Here is a 12651-nt window from a genome sequence, read left to right as displayed (position 1 = left end):
TGAACGACCAACAGACCACCCCAACCGCGGAGTTCCGACAAGAACGGTTGGAGGAATATACACATAAGGAACTACCTGCCCCGTGAACCGACGGGCGGGGGCCACCGGGTCACCCCCCCGCCAGTTGGCGGCCGCTGCCCTGGCTATGGGGTGGGGAGGCCTGGCAGCTATAACCAGGGATCAGGGGTGGTGTATGGGTTGGGGAGCTAAGGGTCAGGGAGGCCCACGCCACGAGGCCGGGCCCCACACGTGTCCGCCCAGGCTGAAAGTCGGGGAGAACTACCCATCCTCTTGGGGGTTCTCCTCGCTGAGGCGGAAGAATCGGGACAGGCCGTCAGCGTTGGCGTGGTCCGTACCTGGGCGATGCTCTATGGTGAAGTCCATCCCCTGGAGGGAGATCGACCATCGCAGCAGTTTGGGGTTCTCTCCTCTCATTTGCATCAGCCACCGTAAGGGTCGATGATCTGTGTTGGACCCGGCCTCGTGGCGTGGTCCCGAACCCTCCTACCCGACCCGACGGGGGCAGCCCCCACCCTTCGGGGTCCCTCCGGATTGTACCTGGCTACCCGCACCAGCCTACGCGACACGGCTCACCCCGGCCTCGGCCCCAGCGAAGCCCCGACATCGAGGCACCAAGATCCGGCCAGGGGGCGCCAAGTAGCCACTCCACCGATCCCGGAGGAGGGGAGTTTCGATGGGACCCCCAACCGGCCCCCAACGCCTGGTTTCGATCGCACTCTGGCCTTCCTGGGCGCTGGCGCCTCTCCCGCTGGGTGTCTGGCCTCTCCCATCCCGGCCCCTCCGCCCCCCAGGCGCAAGGGTCCGGACATCAAAGGGGTCCAGACCTATATCTGGGGCAGCCGGAAACCAGGACAGCAGTTGTATCCTGGAGTCAAGAGCCCTGCTGATCGGATCGCGGCTGACCCTACGGAGAAAAGACTCATTACTTGGAACTGGGAACACTGAGCCCTGCTGACTACGTCGCGGCTCCCCCCCTTGCTGAGAAGAAGACCCTCACGGAACATCGGAGCCCTGCTGACCTCGTCGCGGCTCGACCTCGCAGAAGTAAACCATCGGAGCCCTGCTGACCTCGTCGCTGCTCGACCTCGCAGAGGTAAACCATCGGAGCCCTGCTGACCTCGTCGCGGCTCGACCTCACCGCAGCAATCCCCAGAGCCCTGCGGACGACGTCCCGGCTCCCGGAACCCCCCGGCTCGAGGATTGAGAGCTAGGCGCAGGGTGTTCCAGTACCAGGCTAAGACTGAGACTGTCCCGCTACCCCATCCCAACCAGACTTTGAGGCTCTTTTTGGATCCCTCGATCCACCTGTAAATATTGCCACAGAAATCTGCCTGGATAACCGATAAAAACTTAGAAGTATAAATACCCTGGCTGTGTCCCTTTGTGGTGGTGGGGTTGCTTAGCTGATACGATCATAGGAGAAGGACCTCGCCCAGGAGGCTTCTCAGCGGCGCTCGTCTACTCGCCTACAGAACGGTGGCCCTCGGGGTGGTCAGTCCGACACCATCGGGCTCCCGGAGGGCGCCCTTCTAACATTGGTGGCCAGCGGTGCGATCTGAGCCCGACGCAGATCGTACAGCGAGTAACTCACCCACTACCTACCTAGACACAGGGTAACCATGAACGACCAACAGACCACCCCAACCGCGGAGTTCCGACAAGAACGGTTGGAGGAATATACACATAAGGAACTACCTGCCCCGTGAACCGACGGGCGGGGGCCACCGGGTCACCCCCCCGCCAGTTGGCGGCCGCTGCCCTGGCTATGGGGTGGGGAGGCCGGGCAGCTATAACCAGGGATCAGGGGTGGTGTATGGGTTGGGGAGCTAAGGGTCAGGGAGGCCCACGCCACGAGGCCGGGCCCCACACGTGTCCCCCCAGGCTGAAAGTCAGGGAGAACTACCCATCCTCTTGGGGGTTCTCCTCGCTGAGGCAGAAGAATCGGGACAGGCCGTCAGCGTTGGCGTGGTCCGTACCTGGGCGATGCTCTATGGTGAAGTCCATCCCCTGGAGGGAGATCGACCATCGCAGCAGTTTGGGGTTCTCTCCTCTCATTTGCATCAGCCACCGTAAGGGTCGATGATCTGTGTTGGACCCGGCCTCGTGGCGTGGTCCCGAACCCTCCTACCCGACCCGACGGGGGCAGCCCCCACCCTTCGGGGTCCCTCCGGATTGTACCTGGCTACCCGCACCAGCCTACGCGACACGGCTCACCCCGGCCTCGGCCCCAGCGAAGCCCCGACATCGAGGCACCAAGATCCGGCCAGGGGGCGCCAAGTAGCCACTCCACCGATCCCGGAGGAGGGGAGTTTCGATGGGACCCCCAACCGGCCCCCAACGCCTGGTTTCGATCGCACTCTGGCCTTCCTGGGCGCTGGCGCCTCTCCCGCTGGGTGTCTGGCCTCTCCCATCCCGGCCCCTCCGCCCCCCAGGTGCAAGGGTCCGGACATCAAAGGGGTCCAGACCTATATCTGGGGCAGCCGGAAACCAGGACAGCAGTTGTATCCTGGAGTCAAGAGCCCTGCTGATCGGATCGCGGCTGACCCTACGGAGAAAAGACTCATTACTTGGAACTGGGAACACTGAGCCCTGCTGACTACGTCGCGGCTCCCCCCCTTGCTGAGAAGAAGACCCTCACGGAACATCGGAGCCCTGCTGACCTCGTCGCGGCTCGACCTCGCAGAAGTAAACCATCGGAGCCCTGCTGACCTCGTCGCTGCTCGACCTCGCAGAGGTAAACCATCGGAGCCCTGCTGACCTCGTCGCGGCTCGACCTCACCGCAGCAATCCCCAGAGCCCTGCGGACGACGTCCCGACTCCCGGAACCCCCCGGCTCGAGGATTGAGAGCTAGGCGCAGGGTGTTCCAGTACCAGGCTAAGACTGAGACTGTCCCGCTACCCCATCCCAACCAGACTTTGAGGCTCTTTTTGGATCCCTCGATCCACCTGTAAATATTGCCACAGAAATCTGCCTGGATAACCGATAAAAACTTAGAAGTATAAATACCCTGGCTGTGTCCCTTTGTGGTGGTGGGGTTGCTTAGCTGATACGATCATAGGAGAAGGACCTCGCCCAGGAGGCTTCTCAGCGGCGCTCGGCTACTCGCCTACGGAACGGTGGCCCTCGGGGTGGTCAGTCCGACACCATCGGGCTCCCGGAGGGCGCCCTTCTAACATTGGTGGCCAGCGGTGCGATCCGAGCCCGACGCAGATCGTACAGCGAGTAACTCACCCACTACCTACCTAGACACAGGGTAACCATGAACGACCAACAGACCACCCCAACCGCGGAGTTCCGACAAGAACGGTTGGAGGAATATACACATAAGGAACTACCTGCCCCGTGAACCGACGAGCGGGGGCCACCGGGTCACCCCCCCGCCAGTTGGCGGCCGCTGCCCTGGGGGAAGGGGGAGAAGAGGAAGAGAACTACGACGCCGGACCAACCGAGTGGGAACCCGCCGCCATGTCATTAGTCTGCCTGGGCAGCCGGGAAATGGTACCCCGGGCTCCCATCCCGAGCAACACCCAGAAGTACCAACAGTGGGTCACCATTAATGGGCGCCGGGCCGAAGCCCTCCGAGACACCGGAGCCAGTGTGACAGCCGTCCGCTGCCACTTGGTGACCCCCGAACAAATCTTGCCTAATGTACTGTGCCCCGTCTGGTCGGCAGACAACACTGAGAGCTTGTGCCAGCTGGCCCGGATCCCCTTCGAGTGGGGGGGAGTGTCGGGCATGCTAAAGGTCACCGTCCGCGACGACGCCCCCGTGGATTGCCTCCTCGGGAACTACCTGGAAAGTTCCCCCTGGGCCCACGTTGAGCGCCGAGAGCATCTGGGGATGCTGGGACTGCCCGAATGGGTCTGCGCAACCACCCGGTCCACGACCGCCCGGGCCATCCAACCGAGCATCGAGGCTCTCCACGAAGAGCCGGAAGGGCCCGAACCACCACCCCCCTCCGCCGAAGAAGAAGCCGACACCGAGGCCGGGCCGCCAGAACTCGCCCCGGACGAGGTCGCCGTGCTCGGCGACCTCCCCGAACTCACCCAATGGCGCCAAGAAGGCGGCCCCACAAGGGAGCAGTTCCGCCAAGAACAAAAGACCTGCCCCTCCCTCGAAGGGACCCGACAGCAAGCAGCCGCCCAGGCCGCCGGAGACCAGACGGGGACCCACTGGGTCTATTGGGACAATGACCTCCTCTACAGCGAGCAGAAGACTGCAGAATTGGGGGCCAGCCGCGTGCTCGTGGTCCCCCTCAGATTCCGGGACTTCCTCCTCAATCTGGCGCATGATGTGCCCCTCGCCGGGCACCTGGGGCAGGACAAAACATACAGCCGCCTGGTGACCCACTTCTACTGGCCCCGAATGCGGAAAGACGTGGACAATCATTGCCAGACCTGCCCGACCTGCCAAGCCAGCGGGAAGAGCGGGGGAAGGGTCAAAGCCCCTCTCCAGCCCTTTCCAATAGTCAACACCCCGTTCGAGCGAGTGGGGATTGACATCGTGGGGCCCCTGGACCCCCGAACCTCCCAGGGGCACCGCTTCATCCTCGTCCTGGTCGACCATGCCACCCGATACCCCGAGGCCATCCCTCTTAGAACAGTGACGGCCCCCGTGGTGGGCCGGGCCTTGATGGGAATCTTCTCCCGAGTAGGCTTCCCCCGGGAGGTGGTGAGCGACCGAGGCACCAACTTTATCTCGAAGTATATGCAGTCCCTGTGGCAACAGTGCGGGGTCACCTACAAATTCACCACCCCGTACCACCCCCAGGGGAACGGTCTAGTCGAACGATTTAACCGGACATTGAAAGGGATGATCAAAGGCCTGGAAGAGCCCCTGAGACGTAAGTGGGATGTCCTGCTGCCCTGCCTCCTGTTTGCCTATCGGGAGGTCCCGCAAAAGTCTCTGGGGTTCAGCCCCTTCGAACTCCTGTACGGACACCCTGTCCGAGGCCCTCTCAGCCTGGTCAAGGAAGGCTGGGAGACCACCATCCAAGATGCTCCCCCCGACGTCTATCGATACCACCTGACCCTGCGAAACCAAACCCGGAAATTCAGGGAGCTGGCCGAAGCCAACCTCGAGGCCAGCCAGGAGGAGATAAAACGCTGGTATGAGCAGAACGCCTCCTCCATCGAGTTCGAGCCCGGCCAGCAGGTCTGGGTCATGTCGCCCGTCGACCCCTGTGCCCTCCAAGACAAGTGGACCGGGCCCTTCAAGGTGGTCGAGAAGAAGAGCCCCGTCACCTACCTGGTCGACCTGGAATCCCCCAGGAACCCCCTCCGGGTCCTCCACGCCAACAGGCTCAAACCCCACTTTGCCCGAACAGAACTTAGCCTGTTGATGGCTACGGACGATGGGGCCGAGGACGACTCCGAGCCCTTACCCGACCTCCTGAAAACCTCCGAAAAGGACGGCTCCGTGGAGGGAGTCATCCTCTCCGCCACCCTGACTCCCGATCAGCGCCGAGAGTGTCAAAGACTGCTGCATCACTTCGCTGCTCTCTTCTCCCTCACTCCCGGAGTCACACGATGGTGCGTCCACGACGTCGACACCGGGGACAGCCCCCCCGTGCGACACCGAGCCTACCGGGTCCCCGAGCGAGTGCGGGCCTGCATCCACGCCGAGGTCGCCAAGATGTTGGCCCTGGGGGTCATCGAACCCTCCGACAGCCCCTGGGCCAGCCCTGTGGTCCTGGTGCCGAAAGCTGCCGCCCCCGGCACCACCCCGGAGCTCCGATTTTGCGTGGACTATCGGGGATTGAATGCCGTCACCAAAACCGATGCCCATCCCGTTCCTCGGGCAGATGAACTGATCGACCGCCTAGGAGCAGCCCGCTACCTTAGCACCTTCGTCCTCACCGCCGGATACTGGCAGATCGGGGCTGTCTTGTCCCAAGTGAATTCTGAGGGGGTTGACCAGCCGGTGGCCTTCATCAGCCGGCGCCTGCTGCCCCGGGAGCAGAGATGGAGCATCATCGAACGAGAGGCCTTCGCCGTGGTGTGGGCCCTCAAGAAGCTCCGGCCCTACCTCTTTGGCACCCACTTTTGGGTCCAAACCGACCACCGACCCTTGCGGTGGTTGATGTAGATGAGAGGCGAGAACCCAAAGTTGTTGCGATGGTCCATCTCTCTGCAGGGGATGGACTTCACTGTAGATCATCGGCCCGGCAACGACCACGCCAATGCCGACGGCCTGTCCCGCTTCTTCCGCCTCGGCAAGGAGAACCCCCAAGGCGATGGGTGACTCTCCCTGCCTTCAGCTGGGGGGGACGCCTGTTGGACCCGGCCTCGTGGCGTGGTCCCGAACCCTCCTACCCGACCCGACGGGGGCAGCCCCCACCCTTCGGGGTCCCTCCGGATTGTACCTGGCTACCCGCACCAGCCTACGCGACACGGCTCGCCCCGGCCTCGGCCCCAGCGAAGCCCCGACATTGAGGCACCAAGATCCAGCCAGGGGGCGCCAAGTAGCCACTCCACCGATCCCGGAGGAGGGGAGTTTCGATGGGACCCCCAACCGGCCCCCAACGCCTGGTTTCGATCGCCCTCCGGCCTTCCTGGGCGCTGGCGCCTCTCCCGCTGGGTGTCTGGCCTCTCCCATCCCGGCCCCTCCGCCCCCCAGGCGCAAGGGTCCGGACATAAAAGGGGTCCAGACCTATATCTGGGGCAGCCGTAAACCAGGACAGCAGTTGTATCCTGGAGTCAAGAGCCCTGCTGATCGGATCGCGGCTGACCCTACGGAGAAAAGACTCATTACTTGGAACTGGGAACACTGAGCCCTGCTGACTACGTCGCGGTTCCCTCCCCTTGCTGAGAAGAAGACCCTCACGGAACATCGGAGCCCTGCTGTCCTCGTCGCGGCTCGACCTCGCAGAAGTAAACCATCAGAGCCCTGCTGACCTCGTTGCGGCTCGACCTCGCAGAGGTAAACCATCGGAGCCCTGCTGACCTCGTCGCGGCTCGACCTCACCGCAGCAATCCCCCGAGCCCTGCGGACGACGTCCCGGCTCCCGGAACCCCCCGGCTCGAGGATTGAGAGCTAGGCGCAGGGTGTTCCAGTACCAGGCTAAGACTGAGACTGTCCCGCTACCCCATCCCAACCAGACTTTGAGACTCTTTTTGGATCCCTCGATCCGCCTGTAAATATTGCCACAGAAATCTGCCTGGATAACCGATAAAAACTTAGAAGTATAAATACCCTGGCTGTGTCCCTTTGTGGTGGTGGGGTTGCTTAGCTGATACGATCATAGGAGAAGGACCTCACCCAGGAGGCTTCTCAGCGGCGCTCGGCTACTCGCCTACGGAACGGTGGCCCTCGGGGTGGTCAGTCCAACACCATCGGGCTCCCGGAGGGCACCCTTCTAACAACACCCAACTGCACACACACAACTGCACACACAACCACACACACAACCACACACACAACCACACACACACAACCATCACACACAACCAAACACACACACCACCACATCCATACATCACCACAACCACACACAGCCACACACACACCACTGCACACACCCACACACCACACCCAACCACACACAACCACACACCCAACCGCACACCCACAGCTGTACCCACAACCGCACCCACCACACACACAACCACACACAACCTCACACACACACCCAGCCACACCCGCACCCAGCCACACCCGCACCCAACCACACCCGCACCCAACCACACCCACATACAACCACACCCGCACCCACAACCACACACACCCACAACCGCACCCAACCACACACACAACCACAGCCACACACACAACCACAATCACACACAACCACAGCCACATACAGCCACACACACAACCACAGCCACACACACAACCACAGCCACACACACAACCACTCACAACCACAACCACTCACAACCACACCCAACCATGCACACAACCCTGCACACCCAACCACAAACACCACTCCACACACCCAACCACACACACCACCGCACACACACAACCCCACACACACAGCCACAACTGCACACACAACAGCCACACACAACCACAACCACACACAACCGCACACACCACCACACACCCACAACCACGCCCACACTACCACACACACCCAACTACACACCCAACCACACACCCACAACCACACACCCGTACCCACAACCACTGACACAACCACACAAATACACCCACACACAACCACAACCATACACACAACCACCCCCAACCCCACACACAACCCCACACACAACCACACACACATACAACCACACACACAACCACACACAACCACACCTACAACCACACAAATAAAACCACACAAATACAACCCCACACACACAACCACATCCGCAATCGCACCCACAACTGCACCCGCACACCACAACCACACACAGCCACACACATCACCCACACACAACCACACACACAACCTCACCCACAACCACACAAATACAACCCCACACACAACCCCACACACAATCCCACACACAACCCCACACATACAACCACACACAACCACACACACAACCACATACACAACCACACAACTACAATAACACACAACCACACACACAACCACACACACACAACCATCACACACAACCACACACACACCACCACATCCATACAAACCACAACCACACACAGCCACACACACCACCACATACACCCACACACCACACCCAACCACAACCAACCACAACCACACCCACACACAACTGCACACAACACACACACACAACCACACCCAATGCACACCCAACCACACACCCACAGCTGTACCCACAACCGCAACCACAACCACACCCACTGCACACACAACCTCACACACACACAACAGCCACACACAGCCACACCCGCACCCAACCACACCCACACCAACCACACCTCCATCCAACCACACCCGCACCCAACCACACCTCCACCCAACCACACGCACACCCAACCACACCCGCACCCAACCATACTGCACCCAACCACACCTCCACCAAACCACACCCGCAAACAACCACACCCACACACAACTGCACCCACAACCACACCCACAATCACACAAAACCACACAAATACAACCACACACACCCACAACTGCACCCAACCACCCACACAACCACACACAGAACCACACACAACCACATCCGCAATTGCACCCGCACCCATAACTGCACCCGCACACCACAACCACACACAGCCACACCCACACCACACCCAACCACACACAACCACCCACACCTCACCCACACCCACAACCACACAAATACAACCCCACTCACAACCCCACATATAAAACCACACACAACCACATACACAACCACACACAACCACAATAACACACAACCACACACACACATACAACCACACACACCAACACAACCACACACACAACCACAACCAAACACATACAACCACACACACAGAACCACAACCCCACCCAACCCCACCCAATCGCACACCCAATCGCACACCCAACTGCACACCCAACCGCACATACCACACACACAACCGCACTCCCAACCGCACACCCAACCCCACACACCACACACACCATACACACAACTGCACTCCCAACCACACACAACCACACACCCAACTGCACACAACCACACACATAACCACACGCACAACCACACGCACAACCACATGTACAACCACACGCACAACCACACGCACAACCACACACACAACCCCACGCACAACCATTGTGGTATTTGTGGGGTTGTGTGTGAGCCCACACACAACCCCACAAATACCACACACAACCACACACACAACCACACGCACAACCACAACCAACCACACAAACACAGAACCACAACCACACCCAACTCCACACACAACCCCACACACATGCAACCACCCACACACACAACCACACACACAACCACCCAACCACAACCATACACAACTGCACACGCACACCCAATCGCACATCCACCACCGCACACCCAACCGCACACAACCACAAACAACCACACACACAACCCCACACACAATCACATCCACACTCGCAATCGCACCCACAACTGCACCTGCACACCACAACCACACACTCAGCCACACACACACAACCACATCACACCCACAACCACACAAATACAACCCCACACAAATACAACCCCACATACACAACCACATCCGCAATCGCACCTGCACCCACAACTGCACCCACACACCACAACCACACACAGCCACACACACCACCCACATACAACCACACACACAACCTCACCCACAACCACACAAATACAACCCCACACACAACCCCACACACAACCCCACACACAATCCCACACACACATACAACCACCCACACAACCACACACACAAACACCCAACCACAACCATACACAACTGCACACGTACACCCAACCGCACACCCAACCGCACACCCACAACCGCACACCCAACCGCACACCCAACCGCACACCCTGTTTGTACTCGGAAGTGGGTTCCGAACAAGTAAGGCCATAGTTTCTTTAGCGCCCAGACTACTGCGAAGGCCTCTCTTTCAATGGTGCTCCACCGTCGTTCCCGGGGTAGTAGCCTCCGGCTAATGAAGTCTACGGGCTGGTCTAGGCCCTTCTCGTTGAATTGTGAGAGGACGGCCCGATGCCGTGCTCCGAAGCATCCTTCTGGACTACAAATTCCTTGGAGTAGTCGGGGGCTTGGAGCACGGGGGCAGTACACATAGCGGTTTTTAGGGTGTCGAACGCCTCTTGGCAAGGGGTGGTCCATTGTACTCTCTTCGGTTGTTTCTTTGAGGTTAGCTCTGTGAGGGGGCCTACTATGCTGCCATAGTTTTTAATGAATCTTCGGTAGTAGCCGGTGAGGCCTAAGAAGGCCCGGACTTCTTTCTGGGTTGCAGGAGGTTCCCAGGCCAAGATGGCGTTGATCTTGGGCTGGAGGGGGGCGACCTGCCCGCTCCCGACCTGGTGTCCCAGGTAAACCACTGAACCTTGTCCAATTTGGCATTTGCTGGCTTTGACGGTTAGGCCCGCTTGGCGCAGGGCCTTCAGCACCTGTCGGAGGTGCTGGAGGTGTTCGGTCCATTGGGAGCTGAACACCGCAATGTCGTCTAGGTACGCGGCGCTGAACTCTTCCAGCCCGGCCAGGACCCTGTTGACCAGCCGCTGGAAGGTTTCATTCCAAAGGGCATGACTCGGAAGCGATAGTGCCCATCTGGGGTGGAGAAGGCAGACCGCTCCTTGGCTCCCTCGGTGAGCGCAATTTGCTAGTATCCGCAGGTCAAGTCGAAGGTGCTGAGGTAGTGAGCAGCCCCAAGGCGGTCAATGAGTTCGTCTGCGCGGGGAATAGGGTGAGCGTCGGCACGGGTGACCGTGTTGAGCCCCCGGTAGTCCACACAGAACCTTAGTTCGGGGGCGACCCCAGGGGCCGGTGCTTTCGGAACCAGTACCACGGGGCTGGCCCATGGACTGTCGGAGGGTTCGACCACCCCTAGGGCTAGCATCTCGGCTACCTCGGCCTGGATGCAGGTCCGGACCCTGTCAGGGACGCGGTAGGCTCTGTGCCGTACTGGCGGGCTGTCTCCGGTATCCACGTCGTGGACACACCAGTTGGTGACCCTGGGGGTGAGGGAGAAGAAGTCTGCAAATTGCCCCAATAGCTGGCAGCAATCGTTGTATTGTTGGGGGGTGAGGGAGGAGGAAAGTCTCACTCCTTCTATAGAGCCATCTTTTTCCTTAGCGCACAGGAGGTCCGGGTCCTCCTCGGTCCCATCGTCGGTGGCCAGGAGCAAACTCAACTCCGTCCTCACGAAGTGAGGTTTGAGGCGGTTCACGTGGAGGACCCGGAGGGGGTTCCGAGGGGACTGGACGTCAACTAAATAAGTGACTTGACTCTTCCGCTCTACGACCTTGAAGGGTCCAGTCCATTTGTCTTGGAGAGCGCAGGGTTTCAACGGGGCCATCACCCAGACCTGTTGGCCCGGCTGGAACTCGACCAGAGTGGCATTCTGGTCATACCAGCGCTTCATCTCCTCCTGGCTAGTCTCGAGATTTGCTTCGGCGAGCTCTCGGAATTTCCGAGTCTCGTTGCGGAGCGCCAGGATGTATCGGAATACATCTAGGGGGAGCTCTCGGGGGGCGGTCTCCCAGCCCTCCTTGACCAGGCTCAGGGGTCCCTGGACGGGGTGCCCATAGAGCAATTCGAATGGGCTGAACCCCAGGGATTTTTGGGGGACTTCCCGGTAGGCAAACAGGAGGCAGGGGAGGAGGACGTCCCACCTGCGATGGAGGGGCTCTTCGAGGCCCATGATCATCCCCTTCAGGGTCCGATTAAACCGTTCCACTAGACCATTGCCTTGGGGATGATACGGGGTGGTGAATTTGTACAATACCCCACATTGCTGCCATAAGGACTTCATGTACTTCGAGATAAAGTTAGTGCCGCGATCACTCACGACCTCGCGAGGGAACCCCACACGGGAGAATATCTCCATCAAGGCTCGTCCCACCACGGGGGCCGTCACGGTTCGGAGGGGGATGGCCTCGGGGTAGCGGGTGGCATGGTCCACCAGTACGAGGATGAACCAGTGGCCCTGGGCGGTCCTTGGATCCAGAGGCCCCACGATGTCTATCCCCACCCTCTCGAAGGGGGTACTAACGACGGGGAAGGGTTGTAGTGGCGCCTTGCGCTTTCCGCCA

The sequence above is a fragment of the Triturus cristatus genome, chromosome 1_1 (assembly GCF_964204655.1).
Source record: "Triturus cristatus chromosome 1_1, aTriCri1.1, whole genome shotgun sequence".
Classification (NCBI taxonomy): Eukaryota; Metazoa; Chordata; class Amphibia; order Caudata; family Salamandridae; genus Triturus; species Triturus cristatus.
The sequence above is the reverse complement of the archived record's forward strand: the minus strand, read 5'-3'. Positions refer to the sequence as shown.